Genomic DNA, 21039 nt, shown 5'->3' on the forward strand with positions numbered 1-21039 from the left:
AGATGGTCTCTCGTGGTCTCAGATCACTAAGATGGTCTCTCGTGGTCTCAGATCACTAAGATGGTCTCTCGTGGTCTCAGATCACTAAGATGGACTCTCGTGGTCTCAGATCAGATGGTCTCTCGTGGTCTCAGATGACTAAGATAGTCTCTCGTGGTCTCAGATCACTAAGATGGACTCTCGTGTTCTCAGATCACTAAAATAGTCTCTCGTGGTCTCAGATCACTAAGATAGTCTCTCGTGGTCTCAGATCAGATGGTCTCTCATGGTCTCAGATCACTAAGATAGTCTCTCGTGGTCTCAGATCACTAAGATGGACTCTCGTGGTCTCAGATCACTAAGATGGTCTCTCGTGGTCTCAGATCACTAAGATGGTCTCTCGTGGTCTCAGATCACTAAGATGGTCTCTCGTGGTCTCAGATCACTAAGATGGACTCTCGTGGTCTCAGATCAGATGGTCTCTCGTGGTCTCAGATGACTAAGATAGTCTCTCGTGGTCTCAGATCACTAAGATGGACTCTCGTGGTCTCAGATCACTAAAATAGTCTCTCGTGGTCTCAGATCACTAAGATAGTCTCTCGTGTTCTCAGATCACTAAGATGGACTCTCGTGGTCTCAGATCAAATGGTCTCTCGTGGTCTCAGATCACTAAGATAGTCTCTCGTGGTCTCAGATCACTAAGATGGACTCTCGTGGTCTCAGATCAGATGGTCTCTCGTGGTCTCAGATCAGATAGTCTGTCGTGGTCTCAGATCAGATGGTCTGTCGTTGTCTCAGATCAGATGGTCTGTCGTCTCTCAGATCTGATGGTCTGTCGTCTCTCAGATCAGATGGTCTGTCATGGTCTCAGATCAGATGGTCTGTCGTGGTCTCAGATGAGATGGTCTCTCGTGGTCTCAGATCAGATGGTCTCTCGTGCTCTCAGATCAGATGGTCTGTCGTGGTCTCAGATTAGATGGTCTCTCGTGGTCTCAGATCAGATGGTCTCTCGTGCTCTCAGATCAGATGGTCTGTTGTGGTCTCAGATCAGATGGTCTGTCGTGGTCTCAGATCAGATGGTCTGTCGTGGTCTCAGATCAGATGTTCTGTCGTGGTCTCAGATCAGATGGTCTGTCGTGGTCTCAGATCAGATGGTCTGTCGTGGTCTCTCAGATCCGATGGTCTGTCGTGGTCTCAGATCAGATGGTCTCTCGTTTGATTTCTCTCCTGGTTCTTTTATATTTTCTTCTTCTTTTTTTGTAACTTTCAAGTTAAATTGTTGTGCGAAGCTTAGGATGGCCTTGGCTACGTTATTTGTGTTATTTCCCTCTTATGTACACACACAAACAACCCAATCCCACATACACAAAGAAAATAATGAAGAGATATGTGCTTCTTTCCCTGATAATTATGTTGCAATATCTCCAAGGGGAGTAAAAGCGGCAGATAGGAGAGGAAATGTAACAGATTGCAATAATAGCAATAACAGCAAACATAGTCAATGATGTTGCTGTCTTTAATGCACCTTTATCTACACAACATATTGGATTTGCTTTCAATGATCCTGTTCTTTTTGTGCTTTGGGTTGTTGTTTTCCTTCTTTCTGATAGTAATTACATAGAAGAAACAGATTAGCTTTGTTTTACAACATTAGTATAAATCAGAGAGAGGTTATAGATTATAGAAATACAAACACAATGTCTTCAGTGGAAGTATTACATTAGTAAACATATCAGTCATATTTAGTCCTGCAACCGGTGAAACATGAGTGATAGCTAGTTAAAAGGTAAACACAAGTCTCCGTATTGATTTATACAAATTCTCCCCCACTGTATGCCTCATCTCGTTTATGCACCCTCATTATTAAATCAACATCTGAAAAAAGGAGTTGGGAATCCGTAAGCACATATTGGGCTATTAGTCTTCGGGAACCCGACGGGCCTCTCTGGCATGTTTTCCTGTGACGTTTTTGTTGTGTTGGCCTTGGGTATACTACCCAGACAGCCTTGTTCCGACTCCCCTATGAGGGGTTTATCTTGGCTGCACGCAGTGAACCAGTCAGCGCTCAGACACATGGTAGGAGAGACGGCGGCTTGGCAAAATCTCTTGGCATGTGACAGAAGAAGAGAATGCGAGAGAATTCGCTTCTTTTCCGCTCTCTATCCTCCCAGTCAGGATTGCTATTATCAACCACTTCAACCTGTGCTGTAATTGATTTAATGTCGGCGGCGTCTCCGGCTTGGCAGCACTAATACCCCCATACCTTCTACCTCTTCTAACCCGCTGTTCAAATCCCTTCTCCCCACTCTGTCAAAATCCTTCCCGTCATCGTAACAAATTAGACAGATTAGGATGATTTTCTCCGAGGTTGTCACAGCCTCCCTTCCTCCAGCATCAGGTCTTCAACTCACCAGTAATTATTATTATTCACAGCCTAGGATAATTATTTTAATTAGCACTAACATCTAATCAAAGCGGTAATGAAAAAATACAATGCCAAAAAAACTCCTGCCAAACAAACATGCTAACCTAAATATTCCCTTCTGGAGATACTCTGGTTCAAGACAGTAGCTAGGTTTCCATCCAATTGGCAACAGATTTTCAAGTAAATATTCTAAAATCCGCATAAAGAAAAGAAGCACACTACACACATTGTGCACAAATTCCAGCTTCACTAGATGAATAGGGACTAGATCAACAGCGCCAAAGCCATTGTTAACTCCCCAGTATTCATAAACCACCCCCTTAGTTGATGAAAGAGCCATTCTCCACAGACATAAATATGGGAGCACAGAGATTTCTCAAGAGTACAGACTCTCTTAGACCCTTACAGACATAAGATGGCTGCATAAGTCGGTGGTAGAGAGAGAGGGAGAGAGAAGCAGGGAGATTAAGAGGCGCCCTCCCACAGAGGAAAAAACAAGGTCCACCTGGTGTGGCCACTTGACCAGCAAAATGGAGATCTACTTCATTCACATAAATAGGCTATCTATGGCAGTCCACATATGTAGGTCACCAGAGGAGTACTGAGAACAGGGTAGAGGTGGCGGTTAGGGAGGGTGGGGAAGGGGGGGGAGCAGAGTAAGCCCATATCAGACTGGAGGTCCTTCAGCAGTGTTGGTGAAGTCACAGCCCTGTGCGTCGTACAAGGCTCTGTCACATCTGCCAGCATTCCGCTCCGGTGGACAGCAGGGCGGCTTTAGCGGAAACCCCTCATTTACCTCCTCCTCTTCCTCCCTGGGCCAGCTGCAGAGGCAGCCGAGCATGACGTGCAGTGGAGTGGAGACAACAGATTCCTCTCCTCCTCTCCTCTCCTCGTCCTCTCCACATGCAGAAGAATGGGGGGTCGATAACAAAGATGATCAAAAACGAGGAGCGAGAGACAAAAAAATAAAGTGTAGCAAGAAAAACCCAGGCGATTTTATAATAACAAATAGACAGTGAATTAAAAAGTTCTGTGCGGGTTTGGGAGGCGCTGGTAGCCGGAGAGGGGGCTGATTGCAGTGAGGCTCAGGTGCTGGAGGAGATAGAAGAGACCAGAGATCCCTCTTAATACTGTTTTATTAACTTCTGCTAATGGAGGAAGATGAGAATGAGCCTTGTGAAATGTCTAGACAGAGCAATATGGTGAGATTAATGGGGCCTGATTAGAGAGGTCAGGTGTGTGTGTGTGTGTGTACGAATGTGTAGGCATTTGTAGAGATAGTGTAGACACCAGGTGACTATCGCCGAGGACAACCTGAGGGCAACAGCTCCTCAAGCTAACACCTCTCACCTGTTTTCACAAACATTTTCTATAAAAAGCGCTGACCAGTAAGTCTCCATTATTCTGTGAATGGGAGGTGTGTTTCTCTCAGATGGAGTACCTTGGCTCGGCTCTGTCCAAAGCAATAGAATAAATGGGGTCCATCCTTTGTTATTTTTCAAGTAGGGCCATAGAGAACATGAATACCTCTCACCATTGACCCATGGGCCTCCAGACCTCTGCTCACCCCCTGAGGCCTTGCAGCTGCCTCTCTCCCTATTTACCCAACACAAATCACTGCTCATTCCCACAACGCCTTTTGATTGAACTCCGTGGGTCAATTGATGAGGTAAAGGCGGCAGACCTTTGATTGGGAATGAAGGGCTGAGGGTTCTGGAAGAAGCAGGCTGTTAGATGTGCTGAGCAGGGCCACATAATGCCTATAAAAGCATATTGCCTTCAACTAATGTTTTCATTTAACTTCAGATAATTTGTTTACTGTTGGATGGCTACTGCGTTTCCACACACTCCAGTGCTATTTTCACCCAGCGCTAACGGCCTCGCTGCGGCCCCCAATCTCGCCTCTGTCTGCCAATCAGCCCTGGAAATTACCATTAGAGCCGCACATCCAGTCCACTTGAGATTACTAATCAGAGCGGCGGCCGCCCAACGCCTGCCATGCCGTCCACGTTGCCTGGAGCTCAGCTACGGATCATAAGAAGGGACTATTATCCCCCTGGTTTTCACGTATCCTCAGGCCTGAGAGAGCTGGAGAGAGGAAGGAATGTACAATAGGGAAGGTGTGTGCAAGGTAGTTTTGTGACATCTTTGGCCGACCGCATGGTATGGCTTCCCTGATGGCTATATTGGCATGGATATGCTCCCACCCACTGGGCATGCTGTGTCGGTGTGTTAATTTGCTTGGGGAGGCAGCTCCGTCTCGTAATCCTGTGCCTGTCTGCTGAGCCCAGCTACCTCTAATGAGAGTGTGAAATGAATGAATAAATCCCATCATTATTGTGTTTTCCTTTTCAACATCCAAGGCAACCTTAGTCAAGTTAGAATCACCTTCCGCTCAGCTAGTGGGCCCCCACTGTTTCACTTCCTCCTGCCCAAAGATGAAAAGCGCCCCACTGAAGACAGATAGGAAAATTATCTAAGCACTGCGACAGGCTTTAAATGTACCTGTGCTGAGGCGATGTGAGTAATTTGAGGACATAATAATGGGTAAAAGGACTCCAGCAGATCTCCACTAATCCAAGCCCGAGGACTAAAGTAAACACAAACCCAAGCAATATGGATTACTGTATCTAAGCTCATCTCTCTCTAATTGAATTCTGCCCATTGGGCCCAACCTGATGGCTGGATCAATCTGAGCTCCCTATCTCTCTGCCTATACATTCATAGCCAAATGTTTATCTAGAGCTCATCCTTCTGGCTTATCACCCAAAGCATCGCTTTGGCTCCCTAATTCTCCTCACTCAATCCCCAACAAGGCACCTCTGTAAAAACAGCCCAAAACAACATGAGTTAAAACTGTGTATCCATTTGTGCGATGTGTAGATTCCACAAAAAAGAAAGACATCATAGAATATGTAGCAGCAAGTCATGGAGGTCAGTGGATGAAGGTTAGTTTTTTGGTGGATCAACAAGGGTTTAAAATCCGGCATTAAAAGCACTTCTTTCAAAAGGGCAGACAGCACTGAATGCAGTCTTGCTTTAAAAAGTAATCTTCCTATGCTGGGAATGTGACCCAAAATTGCATAAATATGACAGCACTTCCATGTCATTGGATTTTTGCACGTTGATAACATCTAATCGGAATGCAGACGTTCCCTGCAGGAAGTCTTCGGTACTAGAGTCCCCACAGTACATCAAGTCAGGATGTTTTATTAATCGATTTCAGTGTATTCACTTATGGGTTTTCTGGGAATAGGATGACAAGAATACTAAACAAATTAATTTAATGTGATTCTCAACTGTAAACAATGTCTGTACTACATCTATCTCTGCTGAGGGCGTCATAAACGTCATACATCAGTAAATGCTCTTTGAAGCCATAGTACACTACACCATATACACAGTACACTTAATTCTTTGTCATTTCTCCTCAAATGGTGTCACACCCTGGCTCTGGGACTCTATATGTTGAGCCAGGGTGTGGATATTCTATAGGTTGTATTTCTGTGTTGGCCAGAGTGGTTCCCAATCAGAGGCAACGAGTGTCAGCTGTGGCTGGTTGTCTCTGATTGGGAGCCATATTTATAGAGGCTATTTGCCCACAAATGTTGTGGGATCTTGTTCCAGTTGGTTGTGTTTGTACCGTGGACTTCACAAGTCGTTTTGTTGATTGTCCGTATTTATCACTAAAGATAAATAAACATGTTCGTTCATCACGCTGCGCCTTGGTCTATTCCGTACGACGATCGTGACAGAAGATCCCACCAAACCAGGACCAAGCAGCGTGTCCAGGAACACACGCAGGAGGTAACGCTGGTGGATGTCCTCCTCGGCTGGGGGCAGATTACGAAGGAGGAGGCCGTCCGGTACCGGAAGGCGATGAAGGGGGAGACCCAGGCAGGAGTGGAGAAGCGGCGTCAACCGGGCCGTGGTCGGACAGGCGAGAGGCACCCCCAATAATTTTTTAGGGGGGGGCACACGGCATGGGCGACTGGGCAGCAGGAGGCTGCCACAGGGCGAATTGGGAGATTAGGAGAGGAGGCCACCGGGTTTTGAGGGCCAGAAGGCAGGTTGGCGGAGCCTGGATGGAGAGCAGAGCCAACTCCCCGTACTCAGGCATGGCAGCATGAGACTGGGCAGGTTCCGCGGTATGCGGAGCTGCGCGCTGTGCCACGAGTGGTCCGGCATAGTCCGGTACGTCCTGTGCGAGCACCCCGCACGTGTTGTGCGAAGGTGGGCATGCAGCCAGGACGGAGTGTGCCGGCTCAGCGCTCGTGGCCTCCAGTGCCTCTCCTCGGTCCCGGATATCCTGCGCCAGTGTCACGTGCTGTTATGCCAGTACGGGTACACAGCCCTGTACGTCCTGTGCTGATGCCTCACACAGAGTGTGTGAAGGTAGGCATTCAGCCAGGACGGGTTGTGGCAGCTCTTCACTCCAGGTCTCCTATCCGTCTCCACAGCCCGGTCCGGCCTGTCCCTGCTCCACGCACCAAGCCTACGGTGTGCGTCACCAGCCCGGTCCGGCCTGTCCCTGCTCCACGCACCAAGCCTACGGTGTGCGTCGCCAGCCCGGTCCGGCCTGTCCCTGCTCCACGCACCAAGCCTACGGGGTGCGTCGCCAGCCCGGTCCGGCCTGTCCCTGCTCCACGCACCAAGCCTACGGTGTGCGTCGCCAGCCCGGTCCGGCCTGTCCCTGCTCCACGCACCAAGCCTATGGTGTGCGTCGCCAGCCCAGTCCGGCCTGTCCCTGCTCCACGCACCAAGCCTACGGTGTGCGTCGCCAGCCCGGTCCGGCCTGTCCCTGCTCCACGCACCAAGCCTACGGTGTGCGTCGCCAGCCCGGTCCGGCCTGTCCCTGCTCCTCGCACCAAGCCAGTGGTGCGCATCGTCAGCCCGGTCCGGCCCGTTCCTACTCCATGCACCAAGCCAGGGGTGCGCATCGTCAGCCCGGTCCGGCCCGTTCCTACTCCACGCACCAAGCCAGGGGTGCGCATCGTCAGCCCGGTCCGGCCCGTTCCTACTCCACGCACCAAGCCAGGGGTGCGAGTCGTCAGCCCGGTCCGGCCCGTTCCGGCTCCACGCACCAAGCCAGGGGTGCACGTCGTCAGTCCAGCACAACCCGTGCCTGGGTCACCGGTGCCTGGTAAGGTACCGGTCAGCTGCTCCACACCGGAGCCAAAGCGGCCCGCTTCTACGATGTCCGGTCCAGCTCCAGCCAGCGGGGCCAGACCGGACCAGGGGCGCCACGGGGGGATGGTGGAAGGGTGGTGGTCAAGCCCGGAGCCGGAACCGCCTCCGAGGAAGAATGCCCACCCAGCCCTCCCCTGGTGTGTGTACGTTAGGCGCGGTCGCAGTCCGCGCCTTTAGGGGGGGGGGTACTGTCACACCCTGGCTCTGGGACTCTATATGTTGAGCCAGGGTGTGGATATTCTATAGGTTGTATTTCTGTGTTGGCCAGAGTGGTTCCCAATCAGAGGCAACGAGTGTCAGCTGTGGCTGGTTGTCTCTGATTGGGAGCCATATTTATAGAGGCTATTTGCCCACAAATGTTGTGGGATCTTGTTCCAGTTGGTTGTGTTTGTACCGTGGACTTCACAAGTCGTTTTGTTGATTGTCCGTATTTATCACTAAAGATAAATAAACATGTTCGTTCATCACGCTGCGCCTTGGTCTATTCCGTACGACGATCGTGACAGAAGATCCCACCAAACCAGGACCAAGCAGCGTGTCCAGGAACACACGCAGGAGGTAACGCTGGTGGATGTCCTCCTCGGCTGGGGGCAGATTACGAAGGAGGAGGCCGTCCGGTACCGGAAGGCGATGAAGGGGGAGACCCAGGCAGGAGTGGAGAAGCGGCGTCAACCGGGCCGTGGTCGGACAGGCGAGAGGCACCCCCAATAATTTTTTAGGGGGGGGCACACGGCATGGGCGACTGGGCAGCAGGAGGCTGCCACAGGGCGAATTGGGAGATTAGGAGAGGAGGCCACCGGGTTTTGAGGGCCAGAAGGCAGGTTGGCGGAGCCTGGATGGAGAGCAGAGCCAACTCCCCGTACTCAGGCATGGCAGCATGAGACTGGGCAGGTTCCGCGGTATGCGGAGCTGCGCGCTGTGCCACGAGTGGTCCGGCATAGTCCGGTACGTCCTGTGCGAGCACCCCGCACGTGTTGTGCGAAGGTGGGCATGCAGCCAGGACGGAGTGTGCCGGCTCAGCGCTCGTGGCCTCCAGTGCCTCTCCTCGGTCCCGGATATCCTGCGCCAGTGTCACGTGCTGTTATGCCAGTACGGGTACACAGCCCTGTACGTCCTGTGCTGATGCCTCACACAGAGTGTGTGAAGGTAGGCATTCAGCCAGGACGGGTTGTGGCAGCTCTTCACTCCAGGTCTCCTATCCGTCTCCACAGCCCGGTCCGGCCTGTCCCTGCTCCACGCACCAAGCCTACGGTGTGCGTCACCAGCCCGGTCCGGCCTGTCCCTGCTCCACGCACCAAGCCTACGGTGTGCGTCGCCAGCCCGGTCCGGCCTGTCCCTGCTCCACGCACCAAGCCTACGGGGTGCGTCGCCAGCCCGGTCCGGCCTGTCCCTGCTCCACGCACCAAGCCTACGGTGTGCGTCGCCAGCCCGGTCCGGCCTGTCCCTGCTCCACGCACCAAGCCTATGGTGTGCGTCGCCAGCCCGGTCCGGCCTGTCCCTGCTCCACGCACCAAGCCTACGGTGTGCGTCGCCAGCCCGGTCCGGCCTGTCCCTGCTCCACGCACCAAGCCTACGGTGTGCGTCGCCAGCCCGGTCCGGCCTGTCCCTGCTCCTCGCACCAAGCCAGTGGTGCGCATCGTCAGCCCGGTCCGGCCCGTTCCTACTCCATGCACCAAGCCAGGGGTGCGCATCGTCAGCCCGGTCCGGCCCGTTCCTACTCCACGCACCAAGCCAGGGGTGCGCATCGTCAGCCCGGTCCGGCCCGTTCCTACTCCACGCACCAAGCCAGGGGTGCGCATCGTCAGCCCGGTCCGGCCCGTTCCTACTCCACGCACCAAGCCAGGGGTGCACATCGTCAGCCCGGTCCGGCCCGTTCCTACTCCACGCACCAAGCCAGGGGTGCGAGTCGTCAGCCCGGTCCGGCCCGTTCCGGCTCCACGCACCAAGCCAGGGGTGCACGTCGTCAGTCCAGCACAACCCGTGCCTGGGTCACCGGTGCCTGGTAAGGTACCGGTCAGCTGCTCCACACCGGAGCCAAAGCGGCCCGCTTCTACGATGTCCGGTCCAGCTCCAGCCAGCGGGGCCAGACCGGACCAGGGGCGCCACGGGGGGATGGTGGAAGGGTGGTGGTCAAGCCCGGAGCCGGAACCGCCTCCGAGGAGGAATGCCCACCCAGCCCTCCCCTGGTGTGTGTACGTTAGGCGCGGTCGCAGTCCGCGCCTTTAGGGGGGGGGGTACTGTCACACCCTGGCTCTGGGACTCTATATGTTGAGCCAGGGTGTGGATATTCTATAGGTTGTATTTCTGTGTTGGCCAGAGTGGTTCCCAATCAGAGGCAACGAGTGTCAGCTGTGGCTGGTTGTCTCTGATTGGGAGCCATATTTATAGAGGCTATTTGCCCACAAATGTTGTGGGATCTTGTTCCAGTTGGTTGTGTTTGTACCGTGGACTTCACGAGTCGTTTGTTGTTTTGTTGATTGTCCGTATTTATCACTAAAGATTAATAAACATGTTCGTTCATCACGCTGCACCTTGGTCTATTCCGTACGACGATCGTGACAAATTGCTTTGTTCCAACTCAAACGGTGATCATTTGGCCTTGCCTCCAACTCATTCAAGTGAAATGCAACATTGTGATTGACAGCAGAGATTTACAATGCATCCCCCTCCATCTCGTCGCCAGTCGTCCTTCCTCCTGGAGACAGAGACACATGCTCTTGCCCTTCATCGCCACACGCTGATCAGTCACACACTAACCACTCCACCGCTCGCCCTCCGACTGACAGTGCCGGGGCCATGATTGACGCACTTAATTATCCAGAGCGCAATCACTAATTCGACAACCTCACAGAACCGTGCTGTGAGGTGCATCAATTAATTAGTAGGGCATAAAGCATAAAGCCACAGTGTGTAATACTCAAAGTCATGGCATTTCCCTGAGTTTCTTTCATTAGGTATGAGAACAAGCTAGCTTGCTGCTTCGCTACACTGATTCCCTGCACTACTTATCAGTCTCTTTTGTTTCTACCATTACTTCTAGACTGGACCGTGGGAACTAAGAGGCTGACAGGAAGTGAGGTGAGGCTGGACTATTATGAGGAAGCGTTTGACTAACATAAGCTACAGCAAGGTGAGGCCACGGCTGAGGCCCCGCACCCATCTATCTCCATTATGTTAACAACCAATCAGAGAGAAAAAGAAGGGTCTTCTATGGAGTGATTTCATTGCCAACAGAAATTGTATTTGTATTCCATCATTTTTAATTTGTATTAGGATATTGCATTTGAATGTAATATTTTTTAATTTGTAATGTACAAAATGAATAATTGAATTCATAAATTGAACTTGAATTTCATGATTTGAAAGTTAATTGAGTGAATATTGTATTCAGTTTTAAATTCAACTTCAATTAATATTCAAATTAAATATTTACTGTATATATTCAGTTTCAATATGGTAGATATTGCATTAATTGTCAACATCCTTATACTTTGCCAGTCAGGAAAGGTAGAAGAGAACAGATAGAATCAAACTGTCACTGTGGTAAACAGAAGCTCCTGGTGGTCTCTGAAGCCAACGTGGCATGTTTTAATTTATTTTCTTCCTATGAATTTGGCTCTAGCATTTGAACCGTTTTGCTAAGACTCTCTTGAACATGGACGTCCCTTCTGTTTCCCTCGATGATGATCATAGGCCGCTCTAGAAGGGAGTGTCACAAAAACCATAATTTGGCCCCCATTAGAATACAGTTGTGAATAGCAGTGTCATAGCTCTTCTAAGGATGGCCTTTCCACTCCCTTTTTAATCTTGCCCTTGTGACTGACTGGGTTTGAACCAGGTCTCCTGCATGTCACAATATTCCCTCAATTCAGTTTCAAATCATAAAATACAAGTTTAATTTATGAATTCAATTATTCAATTTGTGCATTACAAATTCCAAAATATTACATCCTAATACACTATCCTAATACAAATTACAAATGATGGAATTCAAATACAAGTTCTGTTGGCACTGAAATCACTCCATGGTCATCCCCTTTTGAGACAGCTAACATACTGTATGAAATTCCCTGACACCCCACAAAAGACTTCTGGACTAAAATGGATGAGTTAGGGATTGAATGGATTCCTTTGCTGTGATATATTTAGCTGTATGACATCATACTGGGGACTGATTACAAGTCATCATGTTCTGAAGGTCAAATTCAAATCAATGGTCATTATAATGTAATCTATTATGATATTATAATAATTAATGACATAGGAAAAGGGTTATGAGGAGATTACGGGTCATCACATTAACCTTTCAATTATTTATCATTAATTTACTTCTTAATAGAGCTTAATATGCCAATTATAAGGTCACTTCCCTGATGTTTGGTCACCTTGATATTGCATTGCCACACACACAGATGTACACACAAGTATTGTAATATTTATTATTTATTTAATTAACCTTTATTTAACTAGGCAAGTCGATTAAGAAGAAATTCTTATTTACAATGACAGCCTACCCCGGCCAAACCCAGATTGTGTGCCGCCCTATGGGACTCCCAATCACTGCCGGATTGTGATACTGCCTGGAATCGAACCAGTGTCTGTAGTGACGCCTCTAGCACTGAGATGCAGTGCCTTAGACCGCTGCGCCACTCGGGAGCCTGAACTTGGTTCTATCTGCATTTTTGTTGAAATTTTGTTATTGACATAGCCTTGTTCTGTTCAATGTTCTCTACCTATATAGTACTCAAAATATCCCAATTAATGTTGTTAAGTTCAAAAGAACACACAATAAAAATTGCTAACACCATTCAAACCAATGAGGGTTTGGAAATGTAAAGTAAATTATATCATAATCATCTTTTAGCAGATAGAACCTTGTAGACCCAAGCTCTCAAAGTAGCTAATAGTCTTTAAAGGATGTTTGCTTGAAAGCAAGATAAGACACTTTGCTATTCTTAATTCCTTTCTCCTCTGAAATATTCTGGATGTCTTCAGAGGGATTCTTTGAGCACAGAATGTCTGGAGCAGACTGACTAACTGACGCTTCAAATGAAAGGGCCTGGAGATGGACAAATGGTTAGCTTGCCAGCCAAGAATAACTCACTTTTGATATGCAGTTGTAAATTAACTGGTATTACACCTGAAGCCTAGGCACCGGAAGGCTTTAAGTGAGCTGTTCAGAAAATCTAATTCATTCTAATTGCTTTTGTCTTGATCCAAGTTACTGAAAATTACATTTGATGTAGAACAAGCATTTTGAAAGATTGTCCATAAGAAACTTTACTGGGAATTAAAAGGAAATTAGGCTAATTATCATGGAGAATTTGTTTGCGGCAACCAGGAAAGAATACACGTCTTCATGACAAAGCTATACTTCTATGTATTAGTGATGATGGGCCAAAACAATTATGTTTGAAGTTAGATTTTTTAAATAGATTCAGACTAGGTTGAGACTAGCCTCAAGGTTTTTCTGCCTGAATCATTAGATCAATTGTCTGAGCTGCACAATAAATCATGTATTGCCTTTTCTGGATACTTCATCAATGTGGACAAAATTGAATCCCTCAGCCACAGCTGGTAAAGTTATAACATAGTTAGCAATAATGAACATTTCATAAAGTGGCTGTGGAATCCATTAGATGAGGCATTGCATTGCTGTCTTTATCTTCCCCTATCAGAATGTACGAACCCATTTTCCTCACCCGGCCAATGCTAAAACAAATAAGCCGACATATCCACCAGGCCCTCTCTGCAACGTGATGGCTGCTGTTCTTATGAAGATTTGTCTCTGAGACTGTAAATACATGGAGCAGGAAAGATAAACACAGCAGCCGCCGGAAGCCTGTGTATTTATGCCCGCTCTCGCGCTGCTCATTAGTGGAACAGGACAGTTGCTGAGGCACAATCAAGACGGATTGCTTCCAATGATGAGTTCAAAAAATTACAAATGGCAACGGGAGAGAGCCTCACAGACTCGCTCTCTATCATCAGCCACAGGGGCAGAAAGAAAAAATACTGTTTGTACGGACAATAGACATTCGAGTATCCAGTGCCAAAAACCTTTATTCAATCTTTCTGGCCTGCATATTTCTTTCAGTTGGCATAAAATCAACTCAAAAGAGCTTTAAGGCTTCTAAAGTTACAGAATGGGTTCTTAAGTCATGTTCTGTCCTAAGTTAATTCTGTTTCAACATTTTTATAAAACGGGAAGGAGGGCTAATGGAAATGGCTGGCCAGACAGCCTTTTGAGTTTTTAAGTGGTCAAATGTAGTAGAGATAAATACAAAGTAGGCCTATCATAATTTACTCTGGCTTTTTGCTGTAAAACAATGGGATTAATCTGACCAGCGATTGTGATTACTGTCATGAAAAAGAGAGTAATGTGGGCTTGTTTCCAAGGTAACTCCAGTTGAACATAAATAACAGTTCACTTAGCATAGAATGCAATGTAACACAGCAGTCTCTCAGGGCGTGTATTGATTGAAAACCCAGAGGCTCTCTTTGCAAACTATACTTCTTTTTTAAAAGCTTTGAGTTTTGCATAATGACAAGTAAGAACATAAAAGAGATGCTAATGAAAAAATGGGGAGAAGGAGGGTGAAGTTCAGATGTGTCTGATTGAAATGGAAGGTCCCCTTCTGTTTCCCCGGCATTGCAATTAGGTTCTCTCTCTATGAACTTCCTCCCTGGCTCTTCAGGCCTCTCTGTCACACAGTCGTGAGGTGTCTTTGAATGCCAGTGTGTAATGGCAAGTCTTCAAGGAGATATCACAATGGGGTTGTAGCTGAGACATTGAGACCAAGCATTTTCTTGGAATAGTCGTGTGGTGAAACTCTTGATGCTTTGTAAAGGGAATACATTTTGCTAGAGATGGACCTTGAAAGGTCCAGTCACAATGTGGTTTTAGTGGGATTGATCAGATTCATTATTCAGTGATGAGAACTTTGGCCAGCCTCGGTTGAGTTGCTTGATGGATGTGATCTAGAGAGGGGTTTCCTTCAATGGGCACATCATACATTTAGAGGGAGAGTCCAATTTTCCATTACATGCTGTGTCACAACAGGTAGAGAGCCACACAGCCCTTTGTCCAGCCAAAGCTGGGTTGACGAGATAAAAGATATGACTTTCAAGGCATATGACGTTCAAGGCATTGAGCAATTCTCTCCTCTTTGACAAAGATTAAATCAAAAGATAGATCAAAGTGTTTTGAAGTAAGCCCAAAGGCATAAACGCTGTGTCATGAAAGGTTAGGAAACATGTACAATTCACATTCAGGGCTTAATAAATAGAGAACCCTAACCAAGTGATATTTGTTCAGCCCACTAAAGCTGCAACCCCAGGATTGTAAAGAGAATGAAATATTATCAGCATCATGTATTCTTCTACGTGGAAGGTGTTTTTTTTCTATTACATTTATGTCCTCAAATCTTGCTTTGACACTTGGAGCACATGCAACACATTGTCTACAGGGAGTTTGTTTAGAAAATGTATTCACTCTGAAAAGTCAATGTTTTGGGAGTCTTTTTATTGAGGTAATATAGAGATGACAAAGTCAGCGAGTTTACGTAGGTGATGCTAATCCCCAAACACTTCAACTGTGGAGAAGGGCAATCATTTATCAGCTGTATTTAATTGTTACAGTAGACAGGTAAAGGTGTACTGGGAAATAGGGAGTTTGTGCGATAAATGGTGTCAGCAATTAAATGTTAGTGTTGCTGATGGCTCTTTAGTTCAGCTTATAAAGCTAGCAGTGCTCAACATACTAAGTTGTGCCATAATGTCTCTCCTTCGCAGACTTGCTGTGTCCAAAACAACAATGGGAATACAGTATTGCTGTATTTTCTGCTGCTGTGAAGGACTGGTTTGTCCCAATGACAATTCAAAAGTATGTTGGCCTTGCCAAATGCAATTGATTGGCACCATTTTTATTTCGCCACAAGTGAGCATTGTTTGAGAAGTTCAACACAGTTCTACAGTGTGCTGTTGATGTGTCCTATTCTTCAATGTTTTTCTCTGTGGATAATTGCATTCTGTTCTCAGTGGGGGAAAAAGTGTGCTATATCAGATACTAGGTTCAGTCTGCCTAGTGTTTGGCTGATTGAACAAGAGTGGAGGGTGTGAGAGAGAGAGAGAAATGTATCCTCTGCTACTTTGATTCCTTCAATTGATTCTCCTGCTGCATGTACAAAAGACTCTAAAACACAGCCCAAGGCCGCCAGGCAGAGAGGAGAGAGAAAGAATAGGGGGGGTAAAAAATCATAGAGAAACTTTACAAATCAAAATACGTTTTTGAGTCTTTATGGAACAAAGCCGGTTGGAGATGGCTCAAGTTAATACATCTCCTGTTCAGTGTGTGATCAGCCAGGGGTTCAGGTCCATTAAAGCACATCTGAGGAATTCTGAAAGGTTCCTGGGTTGCTCTACAGGGTTCTGCTATAATGAATTATTGTATGAGAGGAAAAAGCGAGAGAGACCACCACAACTAATATCTTGCTGGTGAAATAAGACTGCTAATGCTCCCATGCTCCAAGAGAAATTACATTCCAATCCTGGCCTAGCTCCTCATGGATGGCATCAGAAGGTGGGAATAACTGACAGCTCGTTACATGGCGAGGGGATGAGACGGAAAGGTGTGTTGATGAGGCATGGGTTGGCGTGAGGTAAACCATTCAAACTAATGCTCCCAGCCAGAGCCAGCCAGTAGCCAGGTGCACTATAGTGAAGGCCAGGATGGTGATTACATCACCGTTGTCACCAAGGCTCCTAATTGTCTACTCAGGAAGCCTCTCTCCCCATAGACAGCCTTTTCCTCACAATGCCAGAGGAGAATCTATGACAAGAAGATTGATCAACACAAGGCCATGCAGTCTAAACATAACGTCTTATGATGAAGGGAGCAGTAACATGGCTTATGCTATTGTTTATCGTTTTCAGAATATCATGTAATTGGATATTGTATTACCAAGCAAAGATTAAAAATGATCCTCTGGCAATGGGATATGGGACTCATTAAAATAGATGCTTGCACTGTTCACGCTTTCTCTCGCTCCTAAAAAGCCCATCTAATACCCTCCAGACAGCGGAGACATCGTCTTCCTCTATCGCTGCTGCTCCCTTAGTGAGGACCATCTCATTTTTATCCGCTGGCCGCCGTGACAGTGAGAGAGGCCCCTAATCAAAACATTTATCTTTCTTTCAGCCGACGCTCAGATAGGTGAATGAGAGCTGACCAGAAGGAGACGTATTTGTCCCAATCAGTGCCCGCCACCGTGTCACCACCAGGCGAGTGTTCCGTGTCGGCGGGACACTGATGAATCCGCCACTTAGCCTTGATTTGGAGGAGCTACTTGCCACAGCCAAACTGCCAGGTTAAATCAAAACGACAACAACGGCGCTGCCATAGCCATTACCACCAAGCAGCCATCTCATCACCATCACCATAAACTCTGACGGTATGATCCACGCTTGTTTATTGTCATCTAAGCTGTAATTGGGATTTGGATATTGTGCATGAAATATAATTTGTTTCTTTGCTTTGCTTAGCTTTGCTGTGTGTGTGTGTGTGTGTGTGTGTGTGTGTGTGTGTGTGTGTGTGTGTGTGCCACCAGGTTACGACAGCCTGCAGTCCCTTTTGTTGTCTCCCAATACGTGGCATTGTTTGGCATTAAGATAAGTACAGAGTTCCATTTTCCCAGCTGTCACTGCACATCACCAAATGGACCACATTACATGGTTTCATCCTTTAAGACGGTATGTTGCAATGCTTGTGTTGTCAGAGCAGCCAAGCACTAATCTAATCGTGATGCATTTGTAACGCTTCACTCTTCCCCTGCCAGTAGGAAATAGACTTCCCTCTTATAATAATAATAATATGCCATTTAGCAGACACTTTTATCCAAAGCGACTTACAGTCATGTGTGCATACATTTTTGTGTATGGGTGGTCCCGGGGATCGAACCCACTACCTTGGCGTTACAAGCACCGTGCTCTACCAGCTGAGCTACAGAGGACCATGCTTATGGCAGAGACTCGTAGCATATAAAGAATGCAAGTGATGGAAGTGTCTCTAATGTACTTCTTTGACTTGAGCAGCGTGCAGCATCCATCTCCCCAACACTATCTGTAGCATTAGAGAGGAAAGTCTTTGTGTGAGTGGAGACAGCAGGTAGCAACCTGTCAGAGACAGGGCTGTTATTACAGGACGAGGGGGGAGAGGAGGCTTTATCAGAAGGTGTGTATGAGGCTTCTGACACGAGATGGCATCCTGAGTCAAAGTGGCATTACACCACACCTTCGCTAAGAGGAGTCCATTGAGTTCGTAATAAAGAGATCCATTTCAGTTCGGGGCGCTATAATACATGGCTAAAGAAAGTCATTATCCTTCAAGTGAACACTTCACCATAAGTGTATATAAGGCAAAGATAATGTAATTTGGACCTCCTTTGTCTTACTTTGAATCCTTCCCTGACAACATTGTATTAACATTTTACTGAAAATAGGTGGAGGTGGGTTAAGACTCAGGAAGCCCTTTTGAAAATTTGTACATACATTATATCCTATTACTGAAAAAAACAAGATTATGGACTTTCCCTGGATGTGTGGACTTGGTCTAACATTTCTGTGCTACAGAGGAGGTGATGTGGGCTAAAGGTTATAGAACGAGATGAGGTGACCTGTCAGTGGCAGAGAGTTGTGTCATAGAGAGGGCTAGACAGAGTTGGGAGCTTTCTGGCAACTCCCTGGATGTCTTCTACAACTCTGGGTTTTTACAGAAGTACATATCCATGCCCAAATGGGACCAAGCACATCTCCCTTTGTACATGTTTCATGCTACCATGTACACAACACCATTTTCATGAAAATCACTCAATCAAAACAGAATTAGAATTTCAAAGTAGCGACTTTACAGCTATTGTGAGGACATAAAATCACACCTGCCTTCAAATAAATAAATGGGAATTCAAAATGGAGTAAAACATATTATATAAAAGAGGGAGCTGGCAGAAAACGAAACCATTTATATTTTATGTCCTTTACAGTAGATTAACAAACGCCATTAAGCGCACAGCTGTGCTGTATTCTGTGGGCACAGCATTTAGGCAGTGATATAAACGAGAGGGTAATGATGGAAAAGGTTTGCCAGAGACTCTGTGGGCAAACAGCCCCAGAATACATCAGTATTCATCAGACGTGTAAGAGATCAATGGAAATGCTCCCCTTTATTTTAGCATTTTTCACCTGAGAGATGAACGCTTATCCTACGAGTTCCAGGGTGATCTTCAAAAAACTGTTTATCAAACTACTACATTTCAGTGAAGGAGAAAACATATCATGCAATAGCTGGATTCAGGGAGAGAGCCAAATGTCACAATTTAGCTAGATGAAGGCGTTGCTCTTAAGTCAAACCCACCCTAAAAAGACTTTGCTCTCAACATAAGAGTTATCTTCTTTTTAAATAAAAACATCCCACTTCTTTACTCCCGAGTGGCGCAGTGGTCTAAGGCACTGCATCGCAGTGCTAGCTGTGCCATTAGAGATCCTGGTTCGAGTCCAGGCTCTGTCGCAGCCGGCCGCGACCGGGAGACCCATGGGCGGTGCACAGTTGGTCCAGTGTCGTCCAAGGTAGGGGAGGGTTTGGCTGGCAGGGATGTGGGTTTGTTTCCCACGGGGGGCCAGTATGAAAAAAAACATGTATGCATTCACTAACTGTAAGTTGCTCTGGATAAGAGTGTCTGCTGCATGGTAACCAGCAGAGCCATGGGGGCATCTGGAGACTGAAGAGGGTGTTAAGACTGAGCATTGTCTGGATAATAGTGAACAGATAGAGCCAGTCCTCTGAGGAGTGCTGGAGGTTTGATGTTGTAGCTCAGGGGAGTCTTATCCCTGGTTACCCTCACTCACTCTGGGCTGCACGTCTTCCCTCTGGGGCCCATGTCAGATCCCCATCCACACCCGGTGCATTGGAGTGTGAAGCCACAGGACAGCCTTTTTGCACGGTTCCCCTCCTTCTAACTTCAACTCCCCGCCTCTTGAACTTTCTGTTGCCGGCAGCGATGCCTGGGGCAACAATTCAGCTCCCGAAAGTCAGAGAGTTTTGAAACCCATCTATAGCCTCTGCTTCGTACTCTTCCCCTTGCTAATCTGATGTCTCCTTCATACTCCTGTCAATCCCAATATTTCATGCAGAACCCCTTGATGTATTTTGGACATGCTCCTGCGAATCAACACGCATGGCATGAGCTCACTGATTCACGCACACAGCTTCCAACAAAGGTAAACTTTAGCTTTGTTGGGTCCTGTCTGACTAATGGTATTGAAGTGATTATACACTGGGGCACTTCCCCGACCAGCTGTGACGGAGGTAGCCCAGGCAGTGCAGGACCCAAAGCAGAGTTCAGACACTCATTGGGCACCACTTTCTACCTCAGTGGGCTTGGGAAGTTCCCTAACTGTCTCATACAGACTCAACAAGTGATAATTAACTGTGTACCTAACAATGGTTAAAGTCTGTGTGACCGAATGGGCCCACGGTTCCAGTCTCATTAACACTGCAGAAGGAGGCAGGTCCCTGGTGTAGACAGCTCTACTTAGGCTTGATGATGGGTGGAAAAGGCCAGGAGTGAACAGTGAAGTGGGAAAATATTCAACAATGTCCTTGGCTTTATCTAATGAGAGTGTAAAGGGGATATACTGTACTCTATCCGACTCAGAATCCTGAAGTTAGTTTTAGAAATTGTACCATCCACTTTCCTCCCCAGAGGATAGATATACCTTATTATGTCAAAATGAGATCCACTTAAACCTGTTGATGATATAGGAAGCCTTGCTCTCCTCTCCACTTGAACGTGTGCCTACTGAGGTATGTGGCATGTCTTAACCACCCTAAGTGGTGATGATGATGTGTTCTAAACAAATTAGCTAGAGGGCTTCATGAGGAATGGGCGACCATTGTGACTGAATGGAGCAGGAGCACAGAGCGCTAACAGGCCTGCTAGCCTAACTGGTGATTGGACTCATTCATACACCCTCCTACACTACACTCCTGCACTAGGAGGATATTACCCTTCCTCGCTGTCGCCCAGGTTATACCAGCTATAGCCCTTTCTAACGTGCATGACGCCAGCTATCACACCCACAAGTGGGCATATTCTGCATTGGCTACCCTGGTGTAACCTCAGCAGCCGCTGATGGAGCTAATGTAGCCTTGGAAAGATCAGGTGGAGAGAGGGAGATTAGAACGCGTGCCCTGCTCTGACAGTTAGTCTGACCTTTAGCAGGCTAATCCTTGCAGGAAGGACCCTGCAAGCCACGTCTTTCTGGCTCTCCTTGCCTAGCGACATCTCTAACGTCTCTGCCTTCCTTCCAGGCACGGGGGCACTCACCTCACCTCTACCCAAATGGGGACTGGCACATAGTGTGAAAATGCTGCTGTGAGGGGGACCACT

Source organism: Coregonus lavaretus (assembly GCF_964263955.1).
Source record: "Coregonus lavaretus genome assembly, chromosome: 26".
Classification (NCBI taxonomy): Eukaryota; Metazoa; Chordata; class Actinopteri; order Salmoniformes; family Salmonidae; genus Coregonus; species Coregonus lavaretus.